At 39.9% G+C, this 13,950-nt stretch overlaps 3 long non-coding RNA genes across 7 annotated transcripts in view; 2 read left to right on the top strand and 1 right to left on the bottom strand.

Moving 5' to 3' along the window:
• LOC127601833 (uncharacterized) overlaps nt 1–13,950 on the top strand; it is a 108,415-nt gene that overhangs the window by 34,225 nt on the left and 60,240 nt on the right. The window lies entirely within an intron of this gene.
• LOC127601846 (uncharacterized) lies at nt 7,572–13,639 on the top strand. 3 transcript variants are annotated; one of them, XR_007962664.1, is made up of 3 exons: nt 7,572–7,621; nt 10,237–10,314; nt 13,383–13,639. It is a non-coding gene; the product is annotated as an uncharacterized LOC127601846 (long non-coding RNA). The 3 variants fall into 3 exon arrangements; XR_007962663.1 differs by lacking the exon at nt 7,572–7,621 and adding an exon at nt 7,889–8,068; XR_007962665.1 differs by lacking the exons at nt 7,572–7,621; nt 10,237–10,314 and adding an exon at nt 12,474–12,560.
• On the bottom strand, nt 9,612–13,083 carry LOC127601843 (uncharacterized). The gene is made up of 3 exons (XR_007962660.1): nt 12,691–13,083; nt 11,787–12,233; nt 9,612–9,987 (listed from the first exon to the last, which is right to left on the bottom strand). It is a non-coding gene; the product is annotated as an uncharacterized LOC127601843 (long non-coding RNA).

Below are 13,950 nucleotides of genomic sequence, written 5' to 3'. Positions count from 1 at the left end.
GCAAGCTTCTGCGGCTGTTTGTTGGACCTTTATTGTTTCACACAATATTTTACTCAGAGTCCCTTCAAAGTAAAATAACATTTCCAGAATGGATTTTTCTGTGCAACAGTATGAACGTTTTTTTTTTCTGTGAACAAAAATGTCAATGAAAGACAAATAAAATGCAGGAGTATTGAGTCGAAAGGACAAAGTGAAGGATTGAGAAGTCACCTGGAAAAGGAAAGAAAAAGAATGACGCAAGTTGCCGTATTCATTTGCTGATAAGGACTTCTGTGGTCAGTCTTCAACTCACTTCTTCCCGCTAGTCTGTATGATGTTACCCATCGTACATGTTGTCAAATAGCTACCGCATTCTTGGTCGTCACATGCTTCTCTGATTCCCGATTGTTCTCATACGACATAATGGCGAAAGAATTTTAGCAAAGTAATGAAACGCAGATGTTTGCATAATAAAGTTAAGTTGTGCTTCAGTTGATACGTCTCGGCCACACTCAAAGATGCAAACGCGAGGCAATCGTTTCATTAGGTTTTGACAAAACTGCTCACTGAAAATGGCCAAATGGGCAGAACTTGGGTGCTTGCTATCAGACCTTCCTCACGGTGGCACTGAGTTTCAGAAGCTGTTTTTACAGTAGATAGTGCGCAGGGAATTCTATACCACTGAAGCCCTGCAGTTTCTGGATTTCATTCTCTGTGAACCAAGTTCTCTGAAAACCGAAATGTGTCAACAGCATAGACATATCCACTACAGTGTTTTTATATTCATAGGATTTCCGTGTTTACATTTGCTACCTTGAAAAAAAATCTAGCTGGGTGCTTACTTGGACTGACCTCCAAATTTTTTGGGTTGCGGCTGCCGGGAAATATACAGCTCTTTCAGGAAATTCCTGAAATTCCCGATGAACAACACGCCCCCGTTGATAAAATAGCACTTGGATTAGATCATTTGCCATTCGGCAGTCCTGAGCCCAAATGTAATTGTGTCAATCAAAATTAAACATATTGTACTGATTTACACACGTGCGTTGAATTCTTCTTTAGACCGCCAACTCATTGAGATTGAATCAGCGGCTCCTCTGCTGGTAGCAACCAATTAGTGCAATCCACTTTTGCACAAAGGCACGATTAATCAACAATCGGTTGCTGGACTTACAAGCCATCCATTCGCTCTCTGCGGCCATGACAAATCCAAACACCATGTTCGATACATAACCTCAGTTGTAAATTGATGACATATTACATAATCAATGAACAAGAATCAGGGGGAAATCAATGATGGGCATTGTCAGGATGCATGGATTGTCACCAAATTTGTGAGTAGGAAAGACGCATGTGGCTCCAATGCGCCTTTCCTCGCCAAATGTCAGCCATTCCTATTCCTTGTTCCCTGGAATGCATCGCATGTTTTGGCGATGGAATGAGAGGCCTGCCGTAAGGTGAATAGAATGATCTTGGCAACCAAAAGGAACTTGGAAAATGGAAAGAAAGAAATGAAGGAAGGAAGAAAAGTTCATTATTTGACAAACTTCAAGTTTGACTTTCAGTGTGCATGATAGAGGAATTTGGCAGGTGCGCTTAGAGCGGTGAGATGCCACATTGCTTGAAAGAGAAACTCCATAAGAAACTCATCTACATTTGGTCTGCTCAGCTCAAATTAGGTTCTCCTAAAATCCCTGTTTTCCTTCTCTCCATCCAATTCGCTCTCCTACTATACTTTTGCCTCTACCTCCACTCCTCCCCTCTTTCCCTTGCATCGTATTATTGCCTTTCCACCCTCCACGTTTTCTATATCGGCCCCTTTTTTGGGGGTCTCGTAACCCAGACGCTTTTCTTCAGAGAGCCCGGAAAGGCGCTTCGGCAGTGAATAATTCCGAACATGATAAATCCTACCTTAAATCCAGCCAAGAGACTCCAACAGGGTTCCACATGTAATTCTAAGCCCTATTATAGGGCCACTAATACCGGTTGAGGATGGCGAATCACGGCACAGCCTGCAGCCATGTACGAATTAGAAATAAATATGCATCGGTACCAGATAAATATAGCAAGCGGCAAATCTGCCGTGAGACCAAATGTGCGAGGGAGAGCGAGAGTGTTGGAAAGGCACAATTTGCAAGCCATGTGAAGAATCTGCAGCAGCTCTCCTGGTAATTGATGGATTAAATTCAGTGGGTTAGGGCTTTGGAGTTGATGCGCAACATCATTGGGGGAAGAAAGACTGGACAATAGTGATGCTTTGTTTTGTTTGTTTGTTTTTGTCTGAACTGGTCTGAAATGCATTTTGCTGGAGTGTTTTACATATCAGAATTGGCCTTATTTTCAGATTTAAATCTTTACTGAACGCTGATTTTACCTGGCTTGGACCTAAATGACGGTCTAAATTGGTGAAGGTTAAAATCTGGGTGTGGTTCTTGGTAATGATTCTTGATGGTGCTTTTGAAGGGCCTCAGTTTTAGGTGAAACGAGTACGGAGGAGGGGAAAAAAGAGATTTTCTTTTGCGGAACCCAATAAAACACTTTTCAGCACATTTTCAGCTTTCTTTATTAGAATATACTCACTCGTGTTTGCAGTGATTTAGCCATGGAATGCATTCAGGTCAAGTTTTTTCCAAGTGGACATATTTTAGTAGTCAAGCTCATTGATGGCACATTCTGTAGGTGTGTTTTGGAGTCTTTTTTATTTTTAAAGCCTGTTTCAGACTCACATTTTCCCTCCTAAGTCTCTCTCTCTCTCTCACACACACACGCACACACACACACACACACACACACACACACACACACACACACACACACACACACACACACACACAGATACTTTCCAACCCTGCTATACCAGTTGCATTTTCATGAAATACCTTTGTGTTGACATATACATTCAGTTTGTTCAGTGGCACAACAATTTGGTCGCTGGAGAGTCCCTGATTTGTTAACTTATTAATTGCCTCCATCTTTATGACTGAGCAACGTGCCGGGATTCTCTCTCGATGGGGGCGCCGATTTAGGGGACTTCAATCCACGTCGTCCGCCTCCCCGTTCCCTCCCTCAACTCATCAGTTGGTTCAGTTCTTCTGGCTTCTGCGTGGAACACTTAGCCCTGAGGAGAAGCCACGGGTGGGGGTGGGGGTGGGGGTGGGGTTCTGTAACTTTTGATGAACCTCTTTTATCTGACTGTTTAATCTTGAGTCCCCACGTCGTTTCGTTCTCCTCGGCTCGCCGTCTCCTCCTCTGAACCTCCTCTGTCTATTTCTTTCTGCCCTTTTGCTCCTCGCTCCAGACACTGCTTGTTGACTTAATTGGATCGTACTGAACTCTGCTTCCCGGTTGTGATGCTTATGATCATCCCAGAGACTCTTTGACTCACATTTCCTGTGAAGTTCATCTTTGTAGCGTAGTTGGAGCACCCTTTTTCTGGCAGAGCGGAGCGCATCTTCTTTGGGGTTTTCCAGGTATTCCGTGGAGATGAGTTGAACAATTATCTGTAAAGTTTTTGACAAATCCAAAGTGGGTTAGATGGAAAAGGCAGACCAGACCTTGTAATCACTAGACAAATAGGCCTCCTACCCACACAGGGCTCACATCCTCGGGCTTGCCCCCAATGCCTCGCCGCGTCGTAGCCTTTCCCCGTCTCTCAAACTCACCTCACCCCGCTCTCCTAACCCCAAACCTCCCCGAGCTCGATCGAGGGAGATGATTAAGACATCAAAAGCCATGCCTCACTGTAGATCAAAACTCAGGGCTGACGGGTGAGAGCCCGATCCCGCGTAGACTTCCGCTGCATCCCACAGTCGGAGATTTGCTGTTCCCAGCAGCTCTCCTGCTCCACTCCATTAGTATCTCCATGCCAATCGGAGCCTCCCCGGGGTTTGACATGTAGCCAAGGATGAGTCAGGACTATGCAATCAACCCCATCCATGGAGAGGCAGGTGCTTTAGTGTTGAGACATTTGTGTGTGTGTGTGTGTGTGTGTGTGTGTGTGTGTGTGTGTGTGTGTGTGTGCGTTTGTATTCATGACATCTCAGGACAATTTTATGATAACACACCTTCACAATGAGGACCTGTGGAAAAATGAGGACATTTTTCGCGTCCTCATATTTCCACGCACTCTACACTACTCTAGAGCTCACGAGGATACTCCCACACCAAAAATAAGTGATGTCCTGAAAGAGCACAATTTTCAGAAATTGTGTGTTTAAGTGTGTTTAACTTTCGACTCACTTTTCATTTGGAAAACTAGTGGCCAACTTCGGTACTTAACACACTTTTAACACACTTTCAGTGACGTCATTGTGCAGGACCTCAAATGTCATCTTTTTCGGACTGACTCACACATTTTCCCCGCCCTCGTCCTGATAAGTCACATCAATTAGCAGTCACACAAAATCCAACATGTGAAGCAGCCAGACAATCCTACTCTCAAACACGACCACGCGTGGATGACCATCGGGTAAGCAATTCCTTTTCATTTATCTTACCGTAACATAGAAGTTAGTTGTTCAATATAACCGTGTTTAACAGTGCCCACCAAAGGTAATATCATTCAATAAGACAGCTAGCTAGCTAGCTAGCTCGATCGTTAGCATCCTAATAAGCTTCCAGTAAAAGTAATGTGGACATGTCCTGCAGGCAAGGTTCTGGAAAACTTTTCTAAATCTTTAACAACACAGTCTGTGGAACTTGGTTTTGGTACCATATGTTTATTTCAGTGCAGTATTTGTTTTATTCGATTGCAGTTAATTTAAATTAGTTAGTACAGGTAGCCTAATGAAAGTGGGCCAGGCACTTCTAGCATTTACGCTAAGCCCGGTGTATTTACACTGTTTATTCTTGTGCTGATTCAATTGTACACCGTTTCAATGAAAAAAAACAAACAAACGTTTGCAATGAAATTATAGCAGAATTCAGCTTTGTTGGTACATTTGGTCAAGACAATATTGTGTTACTCTATTTTAATTTTACATTGTTATCTGCCTGACAAATGGTTTGCCCGAATCTATTAGTCTGACCAGCAAATGTTTGATGAAATGAATTTTTGTATTTTTGAGGAAGAAAATAATATTCCTTTGGCTCAGTACTTTTTGAGCCAAAATAAGTGCTGCCATAATATTGTGCTTGCTTGTCTGGCTGACTTCTTCTCACTTTCCATTGTAGATGTTTACTGGTGGTGATAATGTCACAAAGAAGAACCAGACTGAGCCCTGAATCTGAGGCTGCTCCTTTTATCTGGAGTCAACAAGCCTTGTTTGAAAGCCCAGTGGATCAATGATTATAAAGGTATGCTATCAATCTACCTGCTATCTAATTCTTATGGCTACCGCAAACATATGACAAGAGCTGCAACCAAAGCCTGTCACAGTGACAGATTTTATTCGTACATTGTATTTACCCCAAAACTGTCACAATAAACAGCATATTTTTTATGCCATTGATCATATTGGAGCAAAAATAATTGAAGTACTTTTGAAGAAAATGTTTAGCAGCCATTATCATTCAATTATTGAGAATATTGTATTGCCATGTAGAACTAGGAATATCTTGGAATGAAAAAATAGAAATAGAAATTATTCGGCTTCTGTTAAAATATTGTGCTTCACCAAATATCACAATTCATAAAAACGCATACATCCGTAATAGTCGAGGAAAATTAGATGCCTTTAAACTTCCTTCATAATGCTTATTTCACCTGATTGAAGAAGGCTGTGGTAGCTGTTTGACAAATCCACATTTTTATCAGCAATTTGTACTGCCCATCAAAAGTCTCTACTTAGTTGAAAACAACGAATGGTCACCGGAATTATTTTTCAGTCATTACATTGTTTTAGTCTGAAAGAGTATGTTTCGGGTGTTGTCTTTATTATTTGAACTCAGTCATGTCTGTTGTCCTGAAATTGTTAGCTATAAGAGCTGTACAGTGGTAACTACCATAAAGAGCCGGCTTGTGCTGTGTATGAAGTTTAATTTATTCAAAAGTCATGTATCTACGACATATTTCTGACACTCTATGGTTGCTATAATGTTGATTTTCATGATTTCAGTCATGCCCTCATACTTCCCAGTTACTGTAGAATACTTTTTAGAATATTTCTGATACTGTAATGTTGCTGAAAAACCTGAGTGTGAAATGACTTTTGTCTGGACCCAACACTGGAGAGCCTGTGTTCGAATGTCCCGTAATGGCACCGTAATGGTGTTATGTTGCAGACACCAAGTGACGTGATCTTGACTGAACCTTCTGGAGACCAAGAAGGGAGTGAGAGATCCACTTCATCCTTACAACAGGTTACTACTTCTTATCATGATATACTAGGTTTGAGTTTTCAGCTTTCTTTGACAAACACAGGAGAAGTTATAAATCAGAAACATGGACTCTCCATGATTTCAGTCGTCGTGTCCTCATATTTCTTGAGACCTGAAAAACCTGAGTGTGTTTCAGGTGACATGACTTTTGTCTTAACCTAACTCTGGAGAGCCTGTGTTCGAATGTCCCCATATTGCTGTTCCACAGAACTGAACAGTGTTAACTTTCTATAGTGTGGTATATTCATCCCAAACTCTCCCGTGAGCAATGTTCAATGATAATTAATATTTATTCATTTCTTAACTGGTCAAAATGAAAAATGCTGAGTATTTTGACACCGTAATGTTATGTTGCAGACACCAAGTGACCTGACTGAACCCTCTGGAGAACAAGAATGGAGTGAGAGATCCACTTCATCCTTACAACAGGTTACTACTTCTTATCATGATATACTAGGTTTGAGTTTTCAGCTTTCTTTGACAAACACAGGAGAAGTTATAAATCAGAAACATGGACTCTCCATGATTTCAGTCGTCATTTCCTCATATTTCTTTAGACCTGAAAAACCCGAGTGTGTTTCAGGTGACATGACTTTTGCCTTAACCTAACATCTGGTGAGCCTGCGTTCGAATGTCCCCATATTGCTGTACCACAGAACTGAACAGTGTTAACTTTCTATAGTGTGGTATATTCATCCCAAACTCTCCCGTGAGCAATGTTCAATGATAATTAATGTTTATTCATTTCTTAAATGGTCAGAATGAAGAATGCTGAATATTTTGACACCGTAATGTTATGTTGCAGACACCAAGTGACCTGACTGAACCCTCTGGAGACCATGAATGGAGTGAGATATCCACTTCATTCTTACAACAGGTTACTACTTCTTATCATGATATACTCGGTTTGAGTTTTCAGCTTTCTTTGACAAACACAGGAGAAGTTATAAGTCAGAAACATAGACTCTCCATGATTTCAGTCGTCATGTCCTCATATTTCTTGAGACCTGAAAAACCTGAGTGTGTTTCAGGTGACATGACTTTTGTCTTAACCTAACTCTGGAGAGCCTGTATTCGAATGTCCCCATATTGCTGTTCCACAGAACTGAACAGTGTTAACTTTCTATAGTGTGGTATATTCATCCCGAACTCTCCCGTGAGCAATGTTCAATGATAATTAATATTTATTCATTTCTTAACTGGTGAAAATGAAGAATGCTGAATATTTTGACACCGTAATGTTATGTTGCAGACACCGAGTGACCTGACTGAACCCTCTGGAGACCATGAATGGAATGATAGATACACTTCATCCTTACAACAGGTTACTACATCTTGTCATGATATACTAGGTTTGAGTTTTCAGCTTTCTTTGACAAACACAGGAGAAGTTATAAATCAGAAACATGGACTCTCCATGATTTCAGTCGTCATGTCCTCATATTTCTTGAGACCTGAAAAACCTGAGTGTGTTTCAGGTGACATGACTTTTGTCTTAACCTAACTCTGGAGAGCCTGTATTCGAATGTCCCCATATTGCTGTTCCACAGAACTGAACAGTGTTAACTTTCTATAGTGTGGTATATTCATCCCGAACTCTCCCGTGAGCAATGTTCAATGATAATTAATATTTATTCATTTCTTAACTGGTCAAAATGAAGAATGCTGAATATTTTGACACCGTAATGTTATGTTGCAGACACCGAGTGACCTGACTGAACCCTCTGGAGACCATGAATGGAATGATAGATACACTTCATCCTTACAACAGGTTACTACATCTTGTCATGATATACTAGGTTTGAGTTTTCAGCTTTCTTTGACAAACACAGGAGAAGTTATAAATCAGAAACATGGACTCTCCATGATTTCAGTCGTCATGTCCTCATATTTCTTGAGACCTGAAAAACCTGAGTGTGTTTCAGGTGACATGACTTTTGTCTTAACCTAACTCTGGAGAGCCTGTGTTCGAATGTCCCCATATTGCTGTTCCACAGAACTGAACAGTGTTAACTTTCTATAGTGTGGTATATTCATCCCAAACTCTCCCGTGAGCAATGTTCAATGATAATTAATATTTATTCATTTCTTAACTGGTCAGAATGAAGAATGCTGAATATTTTGACACCGTGATGTTATGTTGCAGACACCAAGTGACCTGACTGAACCCTCTGGAGACCATGAATGGAGTGAGAGATCCACTTCATTCTTACAACAGGTTACTACTTCTTATCATGATATACTAGGTTTGAGTTTTCAGCTTTCTTTGACAAACACAGGAGAAGTTATAAGTCAGAAACATAGACTCTCCATGATTTCAGTCGTCATGTCCTCATATTTCTTCAGACCTGAAAAACCTGAGTGTGTTTCAGGTGACATGACTTTTGTCTTAACCTAACTCTGGAGAGCCTGTGTTCGAATGTCCCCATATTGCTGTTCCACAGAACTGAACAGTGTTAACTTTCTATAGTGTGGTATATTCATTCCAAACTCTCCCGTGAGCAATGTTCAATGATAATTAATATTTATTCATTTCTTAACTGGTCAGAATGAAGAATGCTGAATATGTTGACACCGTAATGTTATGTTGCAGACACCAAGTGACCTGACTGAACCCTCTGGAGACCATGAATGGAGTGAGAGATCCACTTCATTCTTACAACAGGTTACTACTTCTTATCATGATATACTAGGTTTGAGTTTTCAGCTTTCTTTGACAAACACAGGAGAAGTTATAAATCAGAAACATGGACTCTCCATGATTTCAGTCGTCATGTCCTCATATTTCTTTAGACCTGAAAAACCTGAGTGTGTTTCAGGTGTCATGACTTTTGTCTTAACCTAACATCTGGAGAGCCTGTGTTCGAATGTCCCCATATTGCTGTACCACAGAACTGAACAGTGTTAACTTTCTATAGTGTGGTATATTCATCCCAAACTCTCACGTGAGCAATGTTCAATGATAATTAATATTTATTCATTTCTTAACTGGTTAAAATGAAAAATGCTGAGTATTTTGACACCGTAATGTTATGTTGCAGACACCAAGTGACCTGACTGAACCCTCTGGAGAACAAGAATGGAGTGAGAGATCCACTTCATCCTTACAACAGGTTACTACTTCTTATCATGATATACTAGGTTTGAGTTTTCAGCTTTCTTTGACAAACACAGGAGAAGTTATAAATCAGAAACATGGACTCTCCATGATTTCAGTCGTCGTGTCCTCATATTTCTTGAGACCTGAAAAACCTGAGTGTGTTTCAGGTGACATGACTGTTGTCTTAACCTAACTCTGGAGAGCCTGTGTTCGAATGTCCCCATATTGCTGTTCCACAGAACTGAACAGTGTTAACTTTCTATAGTGTGGTATATTCATCCCAAACTCTCCCGTGAGCAATGTTCAATGATAATTAATATTTATTCATTTCTTAACTGGTCAGAATGAAGAATGCTGAATATTTTGACACCGTGATGTTATGTTGCAGACACCAAGTGACCTGACTGAACCCTCTGGAGACCATGAATGGAGTGAGAGATCCACTTCATTCTTACAACAGGTTACTACTTCTTATCATGATATACTAGGTTTGAGTTTTCAGCTTTCTTTGACAAACACAGGAGAAGTTATAAATCAGAAACATGGACTCTCCATGATTTCAGTCGTCATGTCCTCATATTTCTTTAGACCTGAAAAACCGGAGTGTGTTTCAGGTGATATGATTTTTGTCTGGACTTAATTCTGGAGAGCCTGTGTTCGAATGTCCCCATATTGCTGTTACACAGAGCTGAACAGTGTTAACTTTCTATAGTGTCTTATATTAATCCCAAACCCTCCTGTGAGCGATGTTCAATGAATAACAATGTTTATTCATTTATTAACTAATCAGGATGAATAAATTTCAATATTTCTGACACTGCACTGTTGCTATGTTGCAGACACCAAGTGTTCCGATCCTGATGAAACCTTTTGAAGATCAAGAAAGGAGTGGAAGATCCACTTCTTCCTTACAACAGGTTACTACGTCTTATCATTATATACTAGGTTTGAGTTTTCAGCTTTCTTTGACAAACACAGGAGAAGTTATAAATCAGAAACATGGACTCTCCATGATTTCAGTCGTCATGTCCTCATATTTCTTCAGACCTGAAAAACCTGAGTGTGTTTCAGGTGACATGACTTTTGTCTTAACCTAACTCTGGAGAGCCTGTGTTCGAATGTCCCCATATTGCTGTTCCACAGAACTGAACAGTGTTAACTTTCTATAGTGTGGTATATTCATCCCAAACTCTCCCGTGAGCAATGTTCAATGATAATTAATATTTATTCATTTCTTAACTGGTCAGAATGAAGAATGCTGAATATTTTGACACCGTGATGTTATGTTGCAGACACCAAGTGACCTGACTGAACCCTCTGGAGACCATGAATGGAGTGAGAGATCCACTTCATTCTTACAACAGGTTACTACTTCTTATCATGATATACTAGGTTTGAGTTTTCAGCTTTCTTTGACAAACACAGGAGAAGTTATAAGTCAGAAACATAGACTCTCCATGATTTCAGTCGTCATGTCCTCATATTTCTTCAGACCTGAAAAACCTGAGTGTGTTTCAGGTGACATGACTTTTGTCTTAACCTAACTCTGGAGAGCCTGTGTTCGAATGTCCCCATATTGCTGTTCCACAGAACTGAACAGTGTTAACTTTCTATAGTGTGGTATATTCATTCCAAACTCTCCCGTGAGCAATGTTCAATGATAATTAATATTTATTCATTTCTTAACTGGTCAGAATGAAGAATGCTGAATATGTTGACACCGTAATGTTATGTTGCAGACACCAAGTGACCTGACTGAACCCTCTGGAGACCATGAATGGAGTGAGAGATCCACTTCATTCTTACAACAGGTTACTACTTCTTATCATGATATACTAGGTTTGAGTTTTCAGCTTTCTTTGACAAACACAGGAGAAGTTATAAATCAGAAACATGGACTCTCCATGATTTCAGTCGTGATGTCCTCATATTTCTTTAGACCTGAAAAACCTGAGTGTGTTTCAGGTGTCATGACTTTTGTCTTAACCTAACATCTGGAGAGCCTGTGTTCGAATGTCCCCATATTGCTGTACCACAGAACTGAACAGTGTTAACTTTCTATAGTGTGGTATATTCATCCCAAACTCTCCCGTGAGCAATGTTCAATGATAATTAATATTTATTCATTTCTTAACTGGTTAAAATGAAAAATGCTGAGTATTTTGACACCGTAATGTTATGTTGCAGACACCAAGTGACCTGACTGAACCCTCTGGAGAACAAGAATGGAGTGAGAGATCCACTTCATCCTTACAACAGGTTACTACTTCTTATCATGATATACTAGGTTTGAGTTTTCAGCTTTCTTTGACAAACACAGGAGAAGTTATAAATCAGAAACATGGACTCTCCATGATTTCAGTCGTCGTGTCCTCATATTTCTTGAGACCTGAAAAACCTGAGTGTGTTTCAGGTGACATGACTTTTGTCTTAACCTAACTCTGGAGAGCCTGTGTTCGAATGTCCCCATATTGCTGTTCCACAGAACTGAACAGTGTTAACTTTCTATAGTGTGGTATATTCATCCCAAACTCTCCCGTGAGCAATGTTCAATGATAATTAATATTTATTCATTTCTTAACTGGTCAGAATGAAGAATGCTGAATATTTTGACACCGTGATGTTATGTTGCAGACACCAAGTGACCTGACTGAACCCTCTGGAGACCATGAATGGAGTGAGAGATCCACTTCATTCTTACAACAGGTTACTACTTCTTATCATGATATACTAGGTTTGAGTTTTCAGCTTTCTTTGACAAACACAGGAGAAGTTATAAATCAGAAACATGGACTCTCCATGATTTCAGTCGTCATGTCCTCATATTTCTTTAGACCTGAAAAACCGGAGTGTGTTTCAGGTGATATGATTTTTGTCTGGACTTAACTCTGGAGAGCCTGTGTTCGAATGTCCCCATATTGCTGTTACACAGAGCTGAACAGTGTTAACTTTCTATAGTGTCTTATATTAATCCCAAACCCTCCTGTGAGCGATGTTCAATGAATAACAATGTTTATTCATTTATTAACTAATCAGGATGAATAAATTTCAATATTTCTGACACTGCACTGTTGCTATGTTGCAGACACCAAGTGTTCCGATCCTGATGAAACCTTTTGAAGATCAAGAAAGGAGTGGAAGATCCACTTCTTCCTTACAACAGGTTACTACGTCTTATCATTATATACTAGGTTTGAGTTTTCAGCTTTCTTTGACAAACACAGGAGAAGTTATAAATCAGAAACATGGACTCTCCATGATTTCAGTCGTCATGTCCTCATATTTCTTCAGACCTGAAAAACCTGAGTGTGTTTCAGGTGACATGACTTTTGTCTTAACCTAACTCTGGAGAGCCTGTGTTCGAATGTCCCCATATTGCTGTTCCACAGAACTGAACAGTGTTAACTTTCTATAGTGTGGTATATTCATCCCAAACTCTCCCGTGAGCAATGTTCAATGATAATTAATATTTATTCATTTCTTAACTGGTCAGAATGAAGAATGCTGAATATGTTGACACCGTAATGTTATGTTGCAGACACCAAGTGACCTGACTGAACCCTCTGGAGACCATGAATGGAGTGAGAGATCCACTTCATTCTTACAACAGGTTACTACTTCTTATCATGATATACTAGGTTTGAGTTTTCAGCTTTCTTTGACAAACACAGGAGAAGTTATAAGTCAGAAACATAGACTCTCCATGATTTCAGTCGTCATGTCCTCATATTTCTTCAGACCTGAAAAACTTGAGTGTGTTTCAGGTGACATGACTTTTGTCTTAACCTAACTCTGGAGAGCCTGTGTTCGAATGTCCCCATATTGCTGTTCCACAGAACTGAACAGTGTTAACTTTCTATAGTGTGGTATATTCATCCCAAACTCTCCTGTGAGCAATGTTCAATGATAATTCATATTTATTCATTTCTTAACTGGTCAGAATGAAGAATGCTGAATATTTTGACACCGTGATGTTATGTTGCAGACACCAAGTGACCTGACTGAACCCTCTGGAGACCATGAATGGAATGAGAGATAAATTCTCAAAATTCTCAAATTTTCAAAATTCTCATTATTTCCTGGAATATCTTATTTTGATTATTTTATTTTTCCATTTTTAATAAATAATGCCTTCTTTTACAGGTGGGAATAAGAGACGCACGTGGACAGATTATGAAGTGAAGGCTGTTGAGCGACATATGTTTGATTTCATAACAAGCCATAAAGTTTCAGGTAAAACGAGCTGTGAGTCCTGTCTCCACGCAGAGCCAGCAGCTCTGAACGACAGAGGCTGGGTGTCCATCAAAAACTACATCCACAACAGGATATAACTGCATTAAAAAGGGAAATGAATGGCTAGTCCATTGAAATGCGAGCACGTCTGGGTACATTTCAGTTCAAGTTAACTAAAGCAATAGCAATGGTGCATTTAGGGTGGGATGGTCAATTATGGATTTCATATTTGTTGTTGGATACTGTGTTTCACGTTTGTTGTTTCATGATCTTCAAGAGCAATTTGGAAAATCCTTGAAGATGTATGAACATGTAAATTA

This window comes from Hippocampus zosterae, chromosome 6 (assembly GCF_025434085.1).
Source record: "Hippocampus zosterae strain Florida chromosome 6, ASM2543408v3, whole genome shotgun sequence".
Taxonomy (NCBI): domain Eukaryota; kingdom Metazoa; phylum Chordata; class Actinopteri; order Syngnathiformes; family Syngnathidae; genus Hippocampus; species Hippocampus zosterae.
The sequence above is the reverse complement of the archived record's forward strand: the minus strand, read 5'-3'. Positions and strand labels throughout refer to the sequence as shown.